This window comes from Lissotriton vulgaris, chromosome 2_1 (genome assembly GCF_964263255.1).
Source record: "Lissotriton vulgaris chromosome 2_1, aLisVul1.2, whole genome shotgun sequence".
NCBI classification, from domain to species: domain Eukaryota; kingdom Metazoa; phylum Chordata; class Amphibia; order Caudata; family Salamandridae; genus Lissotriton; species Lissotriton vulgaris.
The window spans coordinates 1,790,632,784-1,790,657,145 of NC_141687.1; positions in this window are offsets into that span (position 1 = coordinate 1,790,632,784).

Here is a 24,362-nt window from a genome sequence, read left to right on the forward strand (position 1 = left end):
AATATCAGGGCCAAAAGTAGTGGGGGTTTGTGAAAAGGATCCATTTGTTGTTTTTTTGTGGAATTGTACTGATTAACTTTTTCTCCTTTGTTTTATTATTCTGATAATTGTGATATTATGTTTTTTATGTATTATGAATTGTTTTTAACTGTCTTTTGATACTTCATTGTACTTATCCAAAGAGATGTACTTTGGATTTTTAACTTATTTTCTTGCGACAAGAAATTTTACTTTTATAAAACATTAAAAAGATTGTAAACGTTTACTTTTAGTGTGGAACTCCTTATCTAATCTTTTACTTTTTTAAATATTTTTCTTCAGTACCCTTATAAGGAATGTCTGCATGATTGGCTAGAACTCATTTAGTGCATATAATAGACTCAATTTAGCGTATACCCAGGGATTCCTCTTTGACTGCAATGATAAATTCAGACCTATGGTAACACAAACTCAATCACTAGTAGACTGTACAGCTCAGCGAACTGAACTACAGGCATTCAAGATGCTGCTTGAAAATACCGATCGCGAATTCCCCACACTCATAGTGTGCGAATCGTATTACTGCGTCCAGTCTTACAATGAATATCTGCAGAACTGGGTTCAAAATGGTTTTAAAGACGCAAAAGATGGCACAATCAAGCATAAAATGCTTTGGGAACAAGTAGTTCTTTTACAAAAGGAACTACAGAGACTCACATGATCCATACTGTTAGAAACGGGATCCCTGGCTGGCCAAGGATCGCGCCAAAGTCAGTCAGAGATCACCATTCCCAAGTCAGGGCAAGGGAGTTACACACCAAGATAACCCCTGCTCACCCTCTAGGTAACGTGACGCGAGCAGCAAGGCTAATCTCGGAGGCGATGTGTAAAGCGTTTACGCGCGCACCCAGCAACAACAGCCAAGGCCCACCACAAAGGAAACTCCACACAAGGTTATATAAAAAATAACCTTTGTATTATTGTAAAACACATTAGATAAAAACACACACTTTACAATGTGCCAAATGTAACCCCTGGCACATAGTAGCCACTCCCCACTCTTCCTGTCTGTAAGACAGGGCTAGACTGCCACTGGTTCTCCAGCCTAGGGTCTACAACCTCAGGCGGACCAGGAGTCTCAGGGAAGGCTCTCCTCCCCCTACCTCTTCTTCTAGGGTTCCTCCTCCTCCTGCGAGGGGTACCCTCAGAATGCCATTCTCCCAACCTAGGGTTTAACCCCTCAGGTTGCACCGGGGTCAGAGGTGGGCTCTCCCACCCTCTGCACCCCCTTCCAGAGTCATGCTCCCTCCCAACCGGGGGGGTACCTCTGGAAGAAGAAGTAGTCAGGACACTGATTACAGTCGTCCCACCCTTCAGGTCAGGCTGATCCTGAACCTGGCCTTCCAACCTCTGGTCTAAAACATTTAGTGGAATAATTGCCTGGCACTCCAGGACTTCTGGGGACTCACATACTATTCCCCAATCACTCCTTGCGCTGGACTCCTGTACCCTCCCTACCGGAGCGGTACTGCCAGACTCTAGAACCATAGAAGCTCCGCTTACAGATGCTCCAGGTCCTCTACACACTAGGAGATCTCCCTCAAGTAGACTAACAGGAAAGCCTAGGTCCCCAACCTGCTGTTCCCTAAATAAACCATCCAGGCTCTGAGGCAGGGCTTTGGGCGTCTGGGTACTCTCGGTCACACACTCACTACCGCTCCACTGAGACAGGTAGTAAGCCCCTACACCCTCCTCACTATACTAGGACCTAGCTGGGCTACTCTGACCCTCCTCCACCACGCTGGGCTGGAGGACATCTGACCCACTATTGTTGGAATCACTCACTAATGACTCTGAAGAACCTTTTGCACTTTCCCAGCGGTCTGCTTCATCTGCAAGCTCACATGGTGTAGACAATCCACATCCTAACAGGTGTTGGCGCAATCTTAGCGAACAACCACTGAGCAGGTGCTCTTTGACAATCATTTCGAACAATAAGCCCCATTCACACTCCGTGGGACCCACTATCCAATCAGACAGTGCCCCACAACAGTCATCCACAAACTCTTCCCAAGACTGGTGAGACGGTTTCCTAGGGTTCCTGGGCCCTTATTTATGAGGCCTTGCGTCAGTTTTGCGCCGCCGTTGTGTCACTTTTTGTGACGCGCCAGCGGCGTACAAAATGCCCCTTGTTGCGCCATATTTAAAAAGTGACGCATCTAGGTAGATGCGTCACTTTTTACACCCCTGCACCACATTATACCTACGTCAGGTATAATGTATGCAGAGGGGGCGTTCCCCCGCAAAAAGCCTCGTAATAGTGACGCAGTGAAATCTATGAGATTTCACTGCGTCACTTTTAGAATGCTGTTGCGTCAAAATCTTGCGCCTGCCTCACAGCAGGCGTAAGACTGACGCAAGCCCTTTCACATGGGGCTTTTCCCATGTGAAAGGACGCATAGCTAGAGATGCGTCACTTTTGTGACACACTCCAGCAATGCGTCACTTTTGCGCTTACAGATGCGTCAGTAATACTGACGTATCTGTTAGTCCTTGCGACATGATGCGTCATACATTAAATATGACGCATCATTGGTGTCGCAAGGAGTGCGCACTGAGAAGTGACGCATCGCTGCTTTCACGCAGCGATGCGTCATTTCTCATAAATGAGGCCCCTGAATTTCAACCTTAGCTCCCCTCTGGGGAAACAGGTACCATACTTGGGGAACTGAGAGTGGGACTTTCTACACTGAAATTTAAATAGCTGCCACCACTGGACTCAACCCTCCCTGGGGAATCCAGAAAATTAAAACTGTGCGCAGGGGATACCCTCCAGAGCTACTCTCTCTCTGGTGAGGGCCCTTTTGTCCTCCTCTATCCTCTCCTGCGCTAAGACCCACTCGGTCTCTAGCTGTTGCCTCTTAACACCCAGCTTAGCCATAGCCTGGGCATGCTCTAACTGGAGTTTTTCCATGCCTAGCTGATGCTCCCTTTATTGCCTCCTATGCTCCCAATCCTCTGGGGACAGGACAAGGAATGGGGCACTGGTACTGACACTGGACCCAGCAAGGGACTCCCTATCTCTGGGGTCCTCACTATCTGCTGGTGCCCATTGACTGTCATCTTCATCAACTTCATATTCTTCAGGGCTCCCCTCAGACCCACCACTCTCTTGGTGTGCAGACCGGGCCCTATCTCTCTCACTGTGTTCAAGATCCCATTGATCCTTTTGCCATTGGATCAGGCTGTCCCTAAGCTGGGACTGAGTATCCGACTCACTCACCTCTATGCCTCCCTCTTCACAGAATCTGACCAGCTCTAACATACTGTATCTAAAAAGACTACAGAGATCAAAAGCAGGCTCCATTTTGGCGGACGTTCTCAAGAAGAATTTGACACAGGTAACCTCGGGGTCTGAGCTTAACAGTAGTATACAATTTAAATAAATTCAGCAAGCTCCCTATCTCAGAAAACTCGCACTCCTCTGTCCAGTGTAACACATCACTCTTTCACCCCCCCCCCCCTGGGTAAGGCAGTTTCTACCACCCCTGATTTGTCTGAGCTTAACGGTAGTATACAATTTAAATAAATTCAGCAAGCTCCCTATCTCAGAAAATTTGCACTCCTCTGTCCAGTGTAACACATCACTCATTCACACCCCCCCCCGGGTAAGGCAGTTTCTACCACCCCTGATTTCTCAACCTGACCATAAGCGACACAGGTACCAACTCTGGGAGCATGACGGGGAACAAATGTACTGGACTCAATTACAAAATGACACTCTTCAGGAGAAGAGATAATGGAACTTCAACAAAAAACAATAATCCCCAATATGTGGTTATCTAAAAATGCAGAGTTTTGTAGTGTGGCCAGTTGCTACTGCGGTAAAGCGCAAACGCAAGTCCAATCCTCACCGCTTGCCAACAATGTTAGAAACGGGATCCTTGGCTGGCCAAGGCTCGCACCAAAGTCAGTCAGTGATCACCATTCCCAAGTCAGGGCAAGGGAGTTACACACCAAGATAACCCCTGCTCACCCTCTAGGTAACGTGACGGGAGCAGCAAGGCTAATCTCGGAGGCGATGTGTAAAGCATTTGCGCGCGCACCCAGCAACAACACCCAAGGCCCACCACAAAGGAAACTCCGCACAAGGTTATATAAAAAATAGCCTTTGTATTATAGTAAAACACATTAGATAAAAACACACACTTTACAATTGCCAAGCCAACAGGCACAGGCAGAATTTACAGGGGATTATGTACAGGACAGGGCCACATGGACCACTGTCAGGGGTATGCACTTTTAGAATTAGCACTTGTTGTAATTAGCACTTTGTAGAAATAATAATACTTGTAGGTATAACACTAGCACATAGAACCTGTAAAAACTGTAGCATCAAAATAGTACATGTAGCACACAACCAGTAATTACTGGCAAAGGTAAATACATCCTACGCAATCCGAACCACCTTAGGAAAATCACGCAGGGAACTAGGACCTTAACAGCAGGACCTATAGAAGGAAAACAATCACCTAAGCATCAAACACATAGCAAAGGGAAAGAAGCAAAACACATGATACATAAACACATTCAGAGGTGTAACAAGAACAATTGCGCAGGAATCACATTGGCAAGTAAATCATAAATTGCGCAAGGTGCACATGGCACAACACCAGAACTGTCCCTCGGGCCAACTGGCCTCGCAAGGGCTGAAATGCCCTTAGTCCAAAATGTCAAGGCAGGCTGCGCAGGCAGCCAAGAACACAAGCCTAAACGTGACAACTGCCCACTAAGTGCTGGGCAGCTGTACAGCAATGCAAACACACGCGTTGGAGCCTCTTGGGCTCAAGAACAAAAATGGGGCCAAACACAACATGGGAGCCTTGCAGGCTGTGACCAACTGACTGGTGTCCCCCTGGTGTCGCTGGGCTCTAAAAAGCGGAATGGCACCCTGAGCCTCTCTTAGGGATCTAGAACAAATGGGGCGCCGTGAGCCTCTCTGGGCTCCTAAACACATGTGGCACTAAAGAGCCTCTTCTGGGCTCGTACTACAATTATGCCACCTCGCTAGGGGAGCGGTGGGGTCCCTCACGGGGGACCCATGAACAACTGTGGCGGCTGGAGCCTCTCGGTGGCTCAACAAACAAAATATGGCCCGGAGCCCTTTGTGGGCTAAAAATGACCAAATGCCCTCTGATCGGTGGAGTCCCGCCCGGGGGACTCGAAATCAGGTGAGGCCCCACGGGCCTCTCAGCACCACCGGCCACGCACTGGAGGGGAGGGGCGGGCACCGGCAATGTGCTCCGACGCCTCCCTCTCCTTCCACAGCCACTCACCGGCTGTTTGCTGCTCTGGAGCTCCCGCTCCTAGGGGCTCCTGCGGCGGCGTCTCTTCCCTCGTGGACACGGGGCTCTCCTCCTCAAAGGGAAGCCCTGCAACCCTACTACCGACCGCACTTCCGTCCTGCGGGGCCCGCCCATGGTCAGGCGGCCCGCTTTACCTCCTGCTCCTCTCCTGATGACGCGGCGGGAGGCTTGGCTGGCTGGGCCAATCCCTAGCGCGGCCTCCTGGTGATGCCGGCGCCTTCCTCAATCACCAGCGGCGCTTCGGGCAAACGCTTGTTCAAAATGAACAATAAATCGAGGTGGGCACTCGATCTGATCAGCAATCCTGGGAAAATGCCGGGTGGGCACCGGCTTGGACAATTAAAGCGCCCCCGACAAGAATAAAGCTCCATCAAAGCTCTGGAGGCAGGCAGGGGGGGCAAGGCTGGGCCCAGAGCCAGCTCACTGGGCCTCTAGGCAGGGAGGCAGTCTAAGTGGCCGTCCTTCTGGTGCCTAGCAGCAGCAACAGCCCCCCTCAGACAGGATCCTGGAAGAGAACAAATTGTAAGGGGACACAGCCCCTTTTTATACATTGAATTCCTTTGTCTGGCTTCAGGGTGATGGGAAAAACCAGTCGCAGCTGGTTTGTGAGCACTCTTGATGTGCTCAGCCCCTCACTCCATTCACTGGCAGGGCTAGGGTCATTAGACGCATCATAGGGGGCGGAGCCAGCATTGTGTGGGGAAAGCCCAGGCCTATTCAGGACCCAGGTGCACCCCTCCCTCACATCACTCATGCTAATCTCTCCACTCACCGCCCGGCAGACCCATCCAGACTCCTGGAGCCAGGCTCTCCAGCCAGCTCCAACCAATCACACGCCAGCACACTTACTGCACACACACACCAATGTCTAGAAGTGGCACTTCCACACTAGACACACAAACGCTGCATACATCATTGCACAGCATTCAATCTCACGAGTTCGCACATACCAAACTCGAGCCTGCACTCCCCACACATCAGGAATTAACATGGACACACACATTCCCCATGCATTCCTACATGCACGCTCTTTACTCTGAGACACAGGGAAAAGTGCGCAGAGACCAAAAATCACTAACACAGATCACATACTAAAAGCAAGAAGATTAGGGGTGAACCTGCCAGTAGGGCCAAGTCCAACACATACACTGAGTCATCAGCGTGATGTCATTCACGTTGAAGGGAATTCATTGGCTGATGAAGCCGCAAAGGCAGCTGTGCAAATGACTTCCGTAGCTGCAATCAATCGTTCAAAAACGAAAATAGACGGTGAAACCATGCTCACTGTCAATGCCACGAGCAAAGGCAGCGGAGCCGCGTTACCTCTAAATTATCCATTCAAATATAGATACATAATTGATGCAAACTCTGTTCCGTTTGCTCGAATCCCTGGAGTGGGGGATAGGGTAATTCCAAATAGGAACCGGAGAGGTTGATTGATTGATTGATTGATTGATTGATTGATAGAGGTGCTCTTATTCACGAAGCACATATGGGAGAGGGTCTGATACATCAAGGATCTCTAAATCTCTATTAGAATTAGAAGAGATGTACTTGTGGCCAGGGATGAAAGCTCACGTATACGAATTCGGAATTAATTGTGATGACTGATACGAATACCACAGCTTTGAAAACCACCAGATTCCTGACTACAGTGTAGCCAGCCCAGTACAGATACCACTGTTAGACAGCATAGGGCTATCTACATGCGGGCGTCTGAATGGACTGATGCAGTCCCACAAATATTAAGACAAAGATTCATTTTCATGTGGTGTCAGCGCCCGGCTGACGCCCGAACTGTTCTGAAAGATTTGCGAGTCTTTATCGGCACATACGCAATCGGCATGCTACTTTCTGCCCAGTGTCCTGCTTTTAGCTCTAGGGCTTACAAGGAGGCCATGGCCAGCTTGGGCATTGCATTGCGGTTTTCGAGTCCATTCCATCCTGATGGAAATTCGGTTGTGGAGAGAAAAAAACGTGACATAAAGCAATCTATAACAGCTAGGGTATTAGGTTCGGGTGATGGGTGGGTCATACATCTAATAAATGTCCAACGTAGTCTTAATAACCTGCCAAGAAATTCTCTGGGTGGAATTACTCCATACGAAATCCTTTTTGGTACTAGAATGTTGGTTGAAATCTCGATCGTCACACTTCAGTGGTGGAACAAAAACCCTTTGACATCAAAGATCGTTTGGCTGTTTTACAGGACTTAAATGAAACAAGAAGAAGTCTAAGCAACACCAGCGAAAAGCCAATGAACACTGAAGAAAAACCACCTGTCCCAGCAAGACCTGTCTGGATTCAAAAGTTTGGGGAGCTGGTCAGGGAGAAAATAGCGGACAAGAAGGAATTTGGGCCTTCTTACAGAAAACCAGTACCTGTACTAGCAATCCACGGATCAAGAACAGTGCTACTGCCGCCCCTTTCTGGAAGAAAGGAGGACCGGTCTGTATCAATTGACCGGGTAAAACCACACCATGAGGCCGATAATAAGTAGTAGGCCCAGTGGGCTAACAAGATGTAGCAGATGACCAAATCTTGCTACTATCCAAGAGGTTCAAACTGAAAAACTCATCACCTTTGAAGATTCTAAAGTCAGAAAAGAAGGACTATGCAACAAAGCCATGGAACTTGTGCCTCTTGAAACCCAAAAAACAGATCGTCAAGGAACTCCTGTCTACAATGATGTAGCAACTGACTATACAAACATGTCAAGGGAACAAACAGCTCCAGCGATTTCAAAGAATCCGGATGTAATACCAACTATTGACAGAACTGCCTGTGGCTATTTTATCAACTTTGATGACTTTTCAGAGGATCCCAGTGAACCTGACACTAAACCAGCAAATAAAACTTTCAAGGAAAAATTAACGGAACTTGGTCAAGCTTGCAAAAGCATATCTGGTTTCACCATGGGTTGAATTTTGGATTGGGTCAGGTGTATTGTATCTCCTGCTATGGCTCATTCTTGTGTTAAGTTTGGGAAAGCTGTTAGATGGAAAACACATGAAAACGGACGCAGCAAGTAAGAACATCAACTTGCTCCTGAAGCCACACAAATCATCTCATTGTGAACAACGAGACCTGTCATCAGTGAACATCACAGCAGTTCCTCTACCTGGTATAATAGCTTGTGATACAACTGATTATGACATTTATAGCCCTGTCGAGCTGCTGAAAATTCCACACTAATTTAAAGTTTCCTTGAGTAATTTCATTTCACCCAACACATTTTCTGATGATTGGGACTTTGAGACTGTTAATAACATGATGGCAGACTTAGAAATCTCAGCAAAATTTACAAAACATGAATACTTAGGAGGATCATCAAATTATGAAGAAATGTATTGTTTTAATCATTTTGGCCATCATTACTTGCATAAATCTGCCCTAGAAATGTTTTAACTTATAATCAATGGGAACATTGTCTAACACCTCGAAAAGGTAATTCTAAAACATTTCTTACAAAATTTCCATATTTTACAGGTTTTAATGTTACAAACCCAGAAAGTTTTTACTTTAAAAATGTGAATAAGACAGGCATGAAAAGTATGTTGACAAATACTAAACAAATGTATTCTGCGGCCTTTTATGCTCAATTGTCCACCTTAGGCTTTGACTTTTGGAAATACAACATTGAGACAAAAACTGTTTAGGGCACAAAAGACTGGAAGGTACAAGGTTTAGAAACATTGTTCAGAGCCTGCATCATCCCAGAACAAATGATGTTCTTAAATGACACTATTCAACAGACATCTTGTCTTGGCCTGGCTAAAATAAAAGATTTAAACAAACCGTCCATACAAAAACCCACCCTTGAAAGTAATTTAACTTCAAGTGAGGAGGTAGACGTAAACCATATTTTACAACAGAACAGAACAAATCCTAAATGGAAGAAATGGTTAATCTGGCCCACCAACACGAATACCTGTCAAGATAGATTCCTGAACTAGACACAAGGGTTCACAGTAACTCGGCCAGATCCAAGATATATCCAAAGACAACATCCCGGCATAATAAAAACGTATAGTGTAGGAAAACTATGCCTTGAATGGCTGCAGAAATCCGCACTTCCAGAAATAAAACAACACTTATCTTTGCTTAAAGATGGCGTTGATTTACGAGACTTCTTACTGGGACCTCGTAATCCACGTGATAAACGTTTCATATACACCGGTATATACGCTGCATAAAATGAAGCATGGAAAGTCACGCAAATTGAAACAGCTGAAAGAATACGAGAAATTGATCATATTAACTTAGAGAAATCACTCTCTGTAGTTGAAAATGGGTTAACAACTCTGTCGTCCAGAATATATTCTTTGGACAGCATTGTATCCTCTTCCATAGACATAATGGAACAGGACTTGCTAATGTTACAACATGGCCAGTCTCAATTACGTTCTATAATGCTGTTAGGCTGGACGTTACAAAACCTTCATTCTGGCTATGTGCCTTGGCGTTTAATCAACACTATGTCATTGTTTACTGTGTTTAACCTTACAGATAAACAAATCTCACACAGAAGGGAGCAGAATACATGGTGCTGAAGATAGAAAAACTGGAGAGATTACCATTGACCGTTTCTGAGAAACCATCAGTTGAATGGATAATGCATGGTACCATTACGATACCAGTGACGACTTTCCAGTTTCAGTATTGCTTAAAACACATACCAGCAGGCCTCTATGAATGGTTAGGTAAAGGATAAATTAAGTCGACCTGGGATTTACCATATAAACACAAATGTTGGAGTGGGGGAAAGGAAGTACTTCTTGGTGATAAAAATTGTAAAAACTCACTAAGTGGTACACTGTTATGTCAAGGTATTAATTTACATGGAGTCTGCGAGGGTTCTTCCAATAACCTTTCTTGCCACCTGCAGGGTTCACCCACAGCAGTGATAGATCCAATTTTTAGGCAGCTTTTCAATGGTAGCTACATTATGTTAAATGATCACAGCAGTTTTGGAATAATGCCAGGAATAGGCTATCTCGTTAATGTGTCAGCCAGGGTTTGCAACAAGAGTTTAAATGTCTGTAATCCAAAACTAGACGATATGATTCGTCTGGTTTGGAGACAGGAAACAAAGGATTGTTCATGGACGAGGTGCATGTTTCAATAACCCCCTGGTATTCAAGTTGATCTAAGATCTCCCTGACTTGTTTTTTAGCTTCCTTCTTTACTGTGTACTGCTTCTGAGCAGTAGGTTGACTTTTTTTAACTGGATTTTATGGTGAGGAGAGTCCTCATCCCATCCCACATGATTTTTATATAATGCTGGAGCCTGGGCCACAACCCATTTTCTGGCATAGGTGTATTTTTTATGAATAGAAATATGGTTTGAGAAGGCTGGCATAATGATTTCTTCGCCATCTGGGCACTCTCTGACAAATTCAGGTGGCCAGTCTTTTTCAGCCAGAAGGATGTCATAACCCTTAGATAGTTTTTCCCAAAAGAGTGTTTTTATTTTTTGAGTTATGTCCTCCTCTATCCAGAGTGTTACTTCATATAACTTATGTGGTACATTAACCCTGGTGTCGGCAGCTTCAACCTGAATGCATTCATTCAGATCCACTGTCTCCAGATGATCTTTCTGGATCCTGCGAGCTATGGTGACCTCTGCTGCGCTGTCCAGCATTGTCTGGGCCCACTCCCCGTTCTTGAGTTGTGCCCACTAGATCCTCGGCATGTCTGATTTTAATACTTGCTACCTTCTTTTTGGAGAATTGAGTTTTCTTATTTTTTGGAACGTGTTGATCGTCTTTGGACTTCACTTGTTCTTCTTTGTGTTCTGATCGTCCTCTTCTTTCGGATTTCTGCGAGGAAGTCTAAAAGGTACAAGAGGATCGTGTATCAGTATCTTGATATCTATCAGGTTTTCTTTAATTATCCCTATTTCTAAAGTTATATCTCTTTTCAGAGTGCTTCTTTTGAGGAGATCTACCTCTGTACTGAGAGCGCTTTTCTTTAGGAAGTGACTGTCTACTATTTTCCCATTTCTTTTTTAGGAGTAGTTAGATTATTTTTGATAAAAACTTTTTCAGGATTTTCTGTTAGTTCACGTTTTACTGGTTTCCTACCCAAGCTATCTCTTCCTAGTTCTTCATAGGATTTTTCAATAATTCTGCAAGGTCATACGGTTTCTCAGTAATATCGAGTTCTTTTAATTTTTGGCGGATTGCCACAGATGCTGCTTCGCCTTTAATGTTAGCTAATAAAATTGCTGAGACTTGTTTGAAATCTTTCAGTAATTTCATACCAAGATTCAAGGCTGGTTCTGGACCGTATTCATTTTGAATCTGTCTCAGGACGTCAGGTATTGCCGCCATTGATGAAACACCATGTGTTTTTGTGTGGATTGAAGCAAACACTGTACCCCAAGTGTCACAGCCCTCCACGTGTGGTGCAATTCCCATTGGTAAACAGATTGTTAGAATCCTGTGTTTCTCATGAGGTGTACTATCCGGAAATACTGCCTCTATTTGAGTAATTTTCTTGGTTAACCAGAATGGAACTTGTTCCCTTTTTGGGCGAAACTTACCGATGACTGACTGTATAGTCTGTGGTGTGATTTTGCTTGTGTTCCCCTGATGAGGGGTGTGCTGTGGAAATCTTATAGCAGGTTGGACTGTTAAAGTCCACATGACATATTGTACCAATTGTCTATGTATTTTAATTACTTGTTTTAGCTGAGCTAACAGTTCTACATCTGACATTCTTTCAATTTCAGGGTGGGGTTTATAGTTGGCTAGTACCGGCCATGTTGCTCCTGGTCTACCTATTGGACCGAGCCTGGTAATGTGATTTTGATGTTGTAAGGCGCCTTTAACCCCTTCCCCACTGATGACGAGCTGGGCTCGTCATGGCGTAGCCTCCTCGCATGCTGATGACGAGCCCAGCTCGTCACGTAAAGTGCGTTTTTAAAAATCTCAGCGTGCGAGCGGAATTCCGCTAGCGCGCATGAGGTTAAACCAGAGCTGATGCTCTTGGTAAGTTAGTGGAATTTCAATGTCCTCCAAAGGAATGTATTCCGCTGGATGTTCCTCTATCTTATAGAAGTGGAACACATGTGTTGTTGGATTTGCTTGTGGAAAGACAACCCATGAATAGAATACCTCTGTATGCCGATATTCATGTGCCTCTATGACAAATATAACACTACCACGTCTCGGTGATAGGCCATTTTCTATAAGCTTTATAGCTATGGTTTCCCTTACGTTTTCCGGGATGAATATAGCATTCGGGTCATTTTGTTGGAAACCTGTAATGTCTAAACCCAGTTGGGTTGCAGTTTTGCAGCTCCACTTCGTCCGGGATTATCCTTGTCTGACATTTTGTTAAGAGGTTTTGCAGACCAAGTTTCAAGGAAATTAAAGATAAGGTGCACAATATTTTGGAACACTGTATCCTTCAACGTTGAACAAACCAAAAATGAATAAATAGGATTCATCGTCCTACTCAGTTTTAGGCGGATATTTTATCCTTTAACCCACTCCAAAGGTCTAATGGAGTTTTTACGGGAAAAGGGGTCTCTGTGAAAAGCACGACTGATTTACTCTAGTATCTAGCGTTAAATTAGTGCCTTACTAAACGTTGGGCACCATGTAGTGTGGTTCCTATATTCTCAATTGGTTCTGCGCATTGGAATAATATATCTTATAGGTTAGATGTAGGGCTGAGGTCTACTAGGTCTCTATCGAATACATTAGACTTAATTGTGAGTGCCAGCTAGCTCAGAGGTCACTAGAAACTTTCTTGAATAATCGAGATGGGATTAGTTTCTGACAACCGCATAAACATGACAACTTTGTTTCCCCAAGATAAAACTGATCATCAGAGCCATGGAAAAAATAGATAAATAGATAGATATTTCACTCAGTCTATCGTGCATGCTTTGTTTCACCAGAGGTGCAGAGAAATAGATAGATGGGCGTTTTCAATAAAAAGGTTTTATTGAACTGTCTTCTTTCTCAAGCATAAGAAATGAACTGCTACAATTGTAAAACTGGATGTAAAATATAATGCATACAGTATAAAGAGTAGAGTAAAATGATACTGTAAGAGCGTTGTATGGTCCCTAAACCATAGATAAATACATACATAAATAACAGAGGCTAAAAGTACTCAACTGATGCTTCTAAAATACGCCTACCCTGATATACCTAACCTAAGCATAGTACGAGGGAAGAAGTAAGTGAGGTGTAGCATAAATATAGTATTCTTTTGCCAAAAATCTGTCCAAGATTTCTCTTAGGATCTAATCATCTCCGTACCTTAGTTTGGAATGAAGTCAGGCTCAGGACTCTATTTCCCAGAAACGCGCAAGGTTAGCCTGGAAACACTGAAGCTGGATTTCTCGGCAGGAGAAAAGACAGCGTCTCTCTCAGTGTGTCTGCTGGAGGGTCGGCTTCCTTCTGCACTTGCTGTAGCAGGATGCATCGGGCAAGGAGATAATCGAACTGCTCCAAACCACAGTGAGTTTTCTACGGCAAGTGTGGGCATATTTATACCTTGAAGTTGCTGAGTTTGACATAAAGGTGGACATAATAACGTCATTAAAGACTCTCAATTCTTTGAAAACTCCATGAGTTATTGGACAAGTCAGTTCTCGAGCAAGGGAAAGTCCCTCGCTGCTGAAGCCGAGTTTTCCAAGAAATCGTTGTAGATTTTCGGAACTAGTGGAAGTAGCCCTGCCGTATTTGGACTGCATGAGCTATGACTAAATATGGTTAGGATTCTTATGCCTATATAAGGACATACTGATTTATACCTATATAAGGGCATGAATCAGGAAATTTATAATGGTGTCCTAAAATGGTTCAAAACAGGTTGGCGAATCTTCGCGAAATTTGCAAAACTAGTGGGCGCTCCGGTCCGCTCCTATCCTGAAAGCCTTGGGGTGATCCGTGAAGTGGGGGCTGTGAAAAAAAGAGGGTCCCAAAACGTGTTCTCCCCATGCAGTTTTGCATAGGGCTCGTTCATCGGAGCTACAGCTCGAACGGCTGAACGGAATTACACCAAATTTGGCAAAGTGGTAGTCCTTGGTTCAGACTCGTGCCTTTTGCTTATATGGTGTAAATTTGTTCAGTAGTTCCTGAGAAAATTACAATTAAAAGTACATATATATCTATGGCCTCCGTGCATCTTTTGTGCACTATAGGCGCACTGTCCCGATCACGCGCTGAATGCTAAATGACTGCCAAGTGGTTGTCAACATTCGAAACCAGGAAGTGTTGGCAGTCATTTTGTGCCTCAGTAGAAGTGAGGATCTAGAAATTATTGGGACAAGTGTTCAAAACATATAAAGAGGGCAGGTAAGAAACATTCTGACCCTCTAGACCTGCTTAGGGGGTCCCCCAACTTTTTTTTCTCTTTTTTTGAAAAAACTGAGAAATGTGTGCTGGGTGCATGGATCCACCATAATAAAAATAAAAATGAAGCGCGGGCTCCTGTGCTTGTTCAAAAATTAGCTACCTGGGAGGGCCAAATCTAGGGGTCTAAAATATTACATTTGATGTGGGTTCCAAGGGGCCCAGTAGCCCGGGGATCGCCATTCCTCGGTGCTACAAAATAAATGGGTGAGGGAGCTCAAAGGTGCGTGTAAGCATCAGGGATTACCACCCTCCAGGGCTTTTTATATTTTGGGAGGGGGGCCGCGTGGTCTCCATTCTGGAGCAGTCGAAAGCCTTGGAAAACACCACCCCTCAGGAGCGGCTCCTGCTGTGTCTCAGGGTGTCTATCCCCAGGACACTGCTGTTTGCTATGGCAGGGTGGGAGTCGAGGTTCCCTGTGTCATAGCAAACTTGAGGGCATATAAACAGGTGCAATTTCACTGCAAATAAAAAAAAATCCAAAAATGCGGTGTAAATTATATCGCCCTATTTATTAGGTGACGCTAAGATGCATTAATAAATGTAAGCAGCCGGTTTGCTAACAGCTCGTAATGTACATAGGGGCAGATTTACAAGTCCCTTGCACCACTATTGCGTCACTTTTAACATGGGAAAAGTGGCGCGAAAGTGGCGCAAGGGGCTTGTAAATCTGCTCCACAGTGTTCAGTCATCTCAGTTTGCTTTACCCTCTGTCATGTAGAGGATCCTGAGTAAATATAACGGTTTCTGTACAGCCAGTACCTTTCAACCCTACTCCCAAACTGCTTACTGCCTGTTACAATAGTAACCATTCATGGAACACTTAAGTGAGCACACAGGTCACAAGTTCACCACACAATGTTGCTAATCCAAACAGTAACTGCTGGAGTTTTTAACATTTTCTATAGGAACTGTTAATCTCAGCTACAGACTCTTGTAAAGAGCTGGTAAAGAGTTAGCCTCAGTATTATACTTCTAGTTTTAAACATCATGTGTACTTTTTATTGTTTAATGTTCTCTAAGCATATGATTATCACACTAAATATTAGTGAATTGTTGACAGAAAAAGAAGACGTATACACTTTTCTTTTTATTAACTTTTATTACAACAAAAATAAATAACTAGAAAAGTAACTTTAAAATAACAGTATAATAGATAAATAACTAGGGGGCATATTATCAAGGGGGTTTATCTCCGCTTTTTTGGCTTTAAAAGCCAAGAAAGCGGAGATAAAATTATCTCCCTATTACCAAGCTGTCGCTAACACCAGTTAGTGACAGCTAAAAGGAGATAGCGACCATCTTGGGCCCCGCTTTGCATGTCAGTGATATTTATCACTAATGACATGCAAAGTGGGCGTGCCAAGATGTTAGCGACTGGAAACAGTCCCTAACATCGCTATCTCCTATTACCAACTTTTGGAGATATTCGCGCTAAGCGCGAATATCTCCAAAAGCTAACACCTGCCCTGAGCAGTTCTTAGCCATGTTATCCAATGGGAGGTGGATAACATGGCTAAGAGCATTTGCTCGATAATGCATGAATATCGCTGACTTTTCAGCGATATTCATGCATTGCGGCCATCGCTAGTTGTTGGTAATATGCCCCTCGAATTTTAACTTTAACATAACAATATAATAAACAAAATGTGAGATGGACTCCAATGGTAGGGGGATAGGCAACCAGCAAAACAAAAATGAAAATAAGTGTTTAAAATTAGATCGATGTGACTGAATGAAGTCAAAGATCACAAATTAACATAACACTTGGCAATATTGGTCATTTGCACGTCTGCAGTGTGCCTGATACATCACACCCCTCTCACAGGCCCGCATTGAAGAGGTGTCTGTAGGGAAGTACCTACTGCATCAGATCTACAGTATGGTCCAGCAGGTCTTTAAACTGATTCAGAGATGAGACATTTAATTAGAGGCATAGTGTATCTAGGCAATAAACACTGTGTAGAACAGAGTTCACAACTTGAAGTCTGCTTTGCTTCTAATCTGCAGACTGTATTAAATTCAGCCTTGATTTATTTATCTGTAGAGTGGACAGCAGCATCCATAAATTGAAAAGAGAATGAGAAACAATGTGAGAGAGAGGGAGAGAGAGAAAGAGTGAAAAAAACAGCATTGAAAGTGTGAGGGAGAGGAAGTAATAGAGGGAGCAGGAGAGGTAGTGTTATTACTTGAGAAAATCTTCGTAGGTCACCTTTTCCCCTCCGTTATGTGTCCAAGCACGTGCCGGTTTATAGTGCATCCTCAAGTTTAGTGATCTGAAAGATAGTATAGAGTTAGTAATTGCAGAGTACATACAACTGCAAAAGTATTTTTCTGCTTTAAGCCTTTGGACACTCAGGATACTGTATTACATCAACTTCCACTGCAAGGTGGTGTCTGTTCGCTCTTTTTCTCCCAGAGTACTATACCCCATGCACTCTCACTGCTTAGCGGTGAGTTCTCATTACTGCGTACCCAGACTGTTGCACCCCGTTGACTTCCAGAGTCCAGAGGTGAGTGCCTTTTCTTGCAAACCCAGACTGTTCCAACCTATCCCTTCTCACTGCCCGGAGGTAATTGTACATTTCTTCACAGTCAAGCTGCTGTACACTATCAACTCTCTCCGCCCACAGGTGATTTCTCATTGCTTCAGAAACAAGCTTCTTTGCTCACCTTGTGCCATTGGCGTGATTCAAAGAGGGTCCACCACGTGTCGAAGCAGCCTTCTTAGGCATTGTTACGATGGCCACACATCATCGCAGAATCCTTAAACGTTGAGCTTTGGAGGTGTTGGGGGGGACGCCAATTTGTGAAACAAGGAAGATAAGATTGTGCGCCATTTGTTTATTAAAGGAGAGAGGAAGTGAGAGAGTGACTGAAAAGAATATTTGCCGCTCACCTTTCTGTCACCGGTGTGTCTTCCATCACGTGCCTGGACATAGTGCACCCTGAAGCTCTATATCTCTAAAAGATAGTAAAAGAAAAAGTTATGATTGGTAATTGTCACTATCTTAATGTGAAGTAGAATAACATCACCCTTTCACACACCTTCCGTCTCACATTAAAAATACAACTATTTGTACAGTTCCAACTAGTTTAATGGGCTTCGATTTATGAAGAATTAGTAGAGTTGTGATGTGTTCCATCCGGTTGTGAAAACAAGTGGTCCGCAGTGGCACACGTGGTTTCAATCATCACGAGCGACAGACTTTTGACCGACTATAAAAACTTTCCTGCTATAGGAAAAATAAATAAAAATGCAATAAGATACGGTATATAGGACTGCGTATGCCTAAATCGCTGCGTCGCCTTTTTGTATCCAATCTGAAGCACCCCATCTACTCCCTCCGCTGCGTACCCAGGCCTCACTGCTCACCTTTTCGTGGACAGGGTATGTTCTACATCATGCAGTCGAGCTCTGCCACCTAGAAGTCTCACATTTGGTGCTGAGTCTTGATATCACTATGGCAAAGGACATACTCGTGCACCTATCTTTATCGCAGGTTTCTCACCCGCTCAGTCCTTGCGGTACCACTAACTCAGTGACCAAAGAGGCCATGCATATGGTAGTGGGCCCCCTTGTTCGGTAGTTCAGGCCTACATGAGGCGTCCGAACCACTAGGATGGGCCATTGTAGCGCTTGATATGGGAGCAACTTTAAAATGGCATAGAGCATGTGTGCCTGCCTTTTTTATTGGTAGGGTCTCGTGTGTAGTGACGCATGTGCTGGATGGGTGTGGTGTGGGTGTATACTAGCCATGAGGGAGTGTGTGTGTGCCGTTCTGACAACTAGACCTGGAAGTAAGAAATCACTACAATGGAAATCTGGGCCATGTAGCGTTGTTGTGTTTTCCTGGTAGCGGAAGCGGAGTGGGCTGGACTGACGTATGCCAGTACTACGCAAGGCTGTGAACGAGGACTTTGGAGCTATGGGTGTGGTTCATCGTGACCTATATGAGAAATCAACTGAGGCGGGTGTCCGTGTTGTAGTACTGCCTTCACCCGGGTCATAAACGCAAATGTGTCATTATGTCTGTAAAGTCCCACAACAGGGCAACATGGAAGGTACGGGGTATCAATGACCTTATATTCATCCATAGTTGCACACATAAAAGATGGTGGACATGACGCAGTTCTGCGAATATGAATGTTTGTTGTACTTTCAGTGGAGTGTTGTAGCTGTAGTAATACAGAACTGTGAAAGCTTTAGGCTGCAGTTTTTGGCACATGAAGGGCAGTAAATATATATACGTATGTGGTCATTCAGGTATACTATTGAAAATGGTGCTGGAAATCAGTGTTCGAGGCGCGTCCACATCCTGTATTGTAGAGAAATGACGTAATCTACACTTGCCTGAAAATTTACTCCAAATACCGTGTTCATGTAAATTGCTGATATAGTTTTGGGTCGACTTCGCGCTATATTAATATGCTTAAAAAAAGAAAGAAAAAAAAGAAATAGCACACACTTATAAATTGACTGTACACTTTCTTTGCAGTATTATAATGATCCACTTTGTATGTTAGTATTTGTAGAATCTGCGAGAGAAAATTATATAATTGAAGTTTTTGTTACTGGCAGAGGTAAGATGGTTGCATACGCTGTTTACAGCACAATATAATATGGGAGGGCGCAATAGCAGCATTTTACAAACATAATAAGTACACAGACACAGATAGATAGTTCAAGTGGGTACGGACATGTGTGCTCGACTCCATTTTATTACGTTGCTGTTGGTAACAAGTAGAATAGTCATCATGATATCATACACAGATATTCAATCATAAACGGTTTAGGACTTCTGCTGTACAAAGGTAGGAGCACTACATGTGAAATAATACACAGAAGATTCTATCGTAAAGGGTTCATGAGTTGTGGTGCACTAAGGTAGGGTTGGTTTGTGTCGAGCCTGAGATGATGCGTGGTTCAGGCAGAGCTCACTGGTAAGAAAGTCTTTTGGCTACTGAATTTTGCCTTTATATGGTGCACTGAGTTAGTGGTACGTCTGACGCTCAGCGTGTGCTCACCCTGCGATGATGCGTGGTTTGAGCAGTCTGTACTCAAGGTATTGAATGTTGCATATTGGACTGCATGAACTTTGAGGGGAAAAAAATGCCATTGATGGTTATCAATTGTTCTGCAAACTAGGTCTACTGATTGCCCATAACAATTTAAACAATTGCATTTCACGCAGTGCAGTCTAACTTTCTCAAAATGGGGACGTATGGCTGGTGGCGACGTTAAAGGTGATGCCCCAGAGGTACCTGAGGTGGTGGAGGTTCACTTTGGCGCAGTGTTCTACATTCTTTGTGGAGCATAGTTCACAGGATGCAGGGATTAAAGGTGCTTGCGCATACTAGCAGTGCCACAGGAGAATTTTTTGTCTCTGCCTTAAATAAATCAAGGCTGAATTCCCTACTGTCTGTAGTGTAGATCGAAAGCTGAATTCAAGTTGTAAACCCTGCTGTCCACAGTGCAAATCTTAGGCTGGACTGCATTATCTGGAATCACGATTGAAATAAAATATGAAACATTTCTGGAATAGATTGTCAAAATGTGTATGTTTCAGGGACATTATAGTTCAAGTTGTGACATGTGATGTCCGCAGTGTAGACTGCCATTGAGTGTGCCTTTGCACTTGCAGCGTGAATTTTGTTTTTCAACCAAACCTATAACTGATATAAAAGAAGTTTTTGAAGGAAGGCTACTAAAGGGATATTGTCTAGGGTTTGATAGATGTTTTACTTAGTTTAGTACTGCACACTTCAAATAATGAATGAAGAGCCAGTTGAATTCTGCCTGAATACAGCCACATGGCGATGAATTATGGTGCACTGAGTTAGTAGTACCTTTGGGACGGAGCGTGTACAAAACCTGAGATGATGCGTGGTCCGGACAGGCCGCACTAGGGGTAATGTTTTTTGACGACTGAATTTTGCCTTAATAAAGCCACGTGGCGATTATTTATGGTGTACTGAGTTAGTGGTATGTCTGGTGTTCAGCGTGTGCTCAACCTGCGATGATGTGTGGTCTGAACAGGCTGCACTCAAAACATTGACTGTTGCATACTGGATTGCATGTACTTTGAGGGGAAAAAAACAAACTACCATCGATGGTTATCAATTGTTCTGCAAACTAGGTCTACTGATTGCTCCCCATAACAAATTAAACAATTGCACTTCACGCAGTGCATTCTAAATGTCTCAAAATGGGTACGTATGTCTGGTGGCGATGTTGCAGATTGGGAGCATTTGGTTTTCTTAACCGATTATAGTTTCTTACACAATTTGCATCTGTACTAATTTTGAATTGTAAGCTCTAATGTTCGCAGTATAGACCAGAGGCAGTCGACAGGAAGGGCTCACAGCCGTATGGCATTGACTTGAGCTGTATAGTTAGTGTTAGGTGTGGCTCTCAGCGTCTACGCAGCCAGTGATGATGCGTGGTGTGGGCCAGCCGCACTGGGAGCAATGTTTTTTGCCTACTGAATTCTGTGTTAATAAGGCCACTGGGAGATGACTTGTGGTGCAGTGAGTTAGTGGTGCCTAAAGAACTCAGAGTGTGCGCACCCTGCGATGATTCGTGGTTCGGGCGGGTCGCACTGGTACAATGTCTCTTGCCTACTGGAATGCGTCATGTGCAATCGCCATTCCACCTTAATCGTGAGCCCTCACAATGTAGATGATTGAAGGCAGTAGTCAGTACAGACATTGAGGAATGTTTTTGTCATATCCTTTAACAAAATCTGAGGACATTCTGTACAATTCAAGTTGTGAACCCTGCTGTCCTCACTGTTGATCGAAGGCAGTAGTTAGCACAGACATCAAGAAATTCTTTTTGTCATATCCTTTTACAAATTCTGAGGACATAGAGTATAATTGTCTCTGCATTAAACAAATCAAGGCTGAATTCCCTACTGTCCGTAGTGTAGATGCAAAGGTGAATTCAAGTTGTGAACCCTGCTGTCTGCAGTCTAGATCGAAGGCAGTAGTCGACACAAACACATCGAGGAATGCTTTTTTGACACATACTTTAACAAAATCTGAGGACCCACTACAATTGTCTCTGCCTTAAATAAATCGAGACTGAATTCAATTTTGTCTGTAGTGCTGATGCACTCCTGGTATCAAGAGGTGAACTCTGTTGATCGCAAGTACTCAGTACAGCCATTGAGGAATGTTTTTTGTCCCATCCTTTAACAAAATTGTCTCTGCATTAAATAAAGAAAGGCTTAATTTAATGCTGTCCGTAGTGTAGATCCAAAGCTGAATTCAAGTTGTGAACCCTGCTGTCTGCAGTATAGATCGAAGGCAGTAGTCGATACAAACATATGTCTGCGGGGCTGTGGCGCTGAGTTCGCAATCGGCCTGTATCGAGGAGGCACATGCTCATGGCGGGAGGCGCGTGGCAGGTTGAGCACCTTCGCTGTGGCAGATTCCTTATCCTTGCAGAAGTGAACCACACCCAAGGCATAGGCTAATTATTTGTACTCTTACGCTGGAGTTGCGTACGTTAGACCAGCCCACTCTGCTTCTGCTTCAAGGGGGGGAACAACACAGCTACATAACCAAGATATTCCCCAGTGTCTCAGATAATATGGTTGTGTCCAGTGTGCAGTACACTACATGTATTAATAGTGTATCTACACACGGAAAAGTTTTAGGTTTGTATAGTGAGTTGTGTATAGCATATCACTGGTAGTGTTGGCATTGTGTACATTATTGTTGGTATGCGAGTTCCTTTCCCTATACATAGTTGATTGCCACATCTCTGAACATTGAGCTAGTGTGCTGTTGAGGGGATATATTATTTTGGGAAGGTCATTGTCTTGTTTTGCGCTGCCTCTGAGGGGGAAGGGTCAGGAGGGGTGGTTGTGGCGCTGGGTGTTGTGATTTTGTTGTGTGTTAGAAGTGCATAATTAGTACTTCTAGTACTTCTATCACATATTTGTCTTTAAATATGGGAGTCTGATGTAATTCACGCAGTACATAGTCGACGACCTTACACTAGTTAAATCTTAATATTAATTTGTGTTTTTAAAAATTGTTATTGAAAAAAACTTAGAAATTCACTGAAAAAACCATAGGTTTCAGGCAGGTTATAGTTAGGAATTATCATTTAAAAAACCTTAGAAATTCACTGAAAAAAACATAGGTTTCAAGCAGGTTATAGTTAGGAATTATCATTTAAAAAAACCTTAGAAATTCATTTAAAAAAACATAGTTTTATGGATGTTATAGTTAGCTGGACATTTCACTCATACAAAACCATTGACATTCCTCTGTTATGGTTAGTTGTACTAACTGTAACTCTCGCCCCCACAATGCACTGGTGATGATGTCACATATGACATCATTCATGATATGGTCAGTGACATCACTGATGACATCACTGATGACATCTCAAATGACATCACTGATGATATCACTGATGACATCATCCACGTGACAATCAGATACACCTCATCATACACTAGTTTACCTTTCATCACTCACTGCAAAATACAGAGTACCATATTTGAATCCATTGACACAGCAATACAAGTATGTAAAAACCCACTCAGTGATTGCTAGAGCTACACACACATCTCATCAATTACCTATAGATTCACTCTTGCATGTTGTCAATGATCAATAGAACACTATCAAATAAACTTATACAGCTATATCGACATTACACACCAGCACACATCCTATTCAGTTATGCAGTCATCCTACTCACTTTTGCACACAATGTAACCTATTTACATTTATTAAGCTACACACTTATACAAATAACACTTTATTTATTCATATAGATAGTAACTCATACTTAGTGTGTTATGTAATCACTATTACAAGTATACAGTTATCTATACACTCACTCATGCAATCAATGAGTTTTATGTACACCTATTTATATACAACAACTGTCACATACACTGTCTTTTATTTTTTCTACTTTGTTGGACATGTACCATTGATAAATATTTTTTGCTCATCACCACACCCATAAAGATATTCACTCACCCAAACAACTATTATAACACGTAGTCTTAACCTCATATACGTACTGAATAACTATTCACATATCTTTGGGCAGTCACAAATCCCCCACCGAACCACACACACATTCACTCTCCCATACAAATAGTCAGTTAACTAATCAATAACTAATATAGGCTTTCACATAGCTAGTAACCAACTGGTGCAGCAGTTTACACAACAACTGACCAAGTAATACAGATATTCACACAGTTTAGTCACTATCCAATATATTTAGTGAGGCACTATAAATTACTCAAATAAACAATCAATCACACTGCTACTAAATCCTCTATCCAGATATTTATATATCCACTGATTCTTCAATGCAGATTGGTAAATATATTATACATATTTAAATAACAAACCAAATCACATTCACTGGATGATGTCATCAGTGATGTCATTCGAGATGTCATCAGTGATGTCACTGACCATGTCATGAATGATGTAATATGAGACATCATCACCAGTGAATTGCGGGTGCGAGGTTACAGTTAGTACAGCTAACTATAACAGAGGAATTTCATTGGGTTTGTATGAGTGAAATGTCCAGCTAACTATGACATCCCTGAAACCTATATATATATATATATATATATATCTATATCTATAT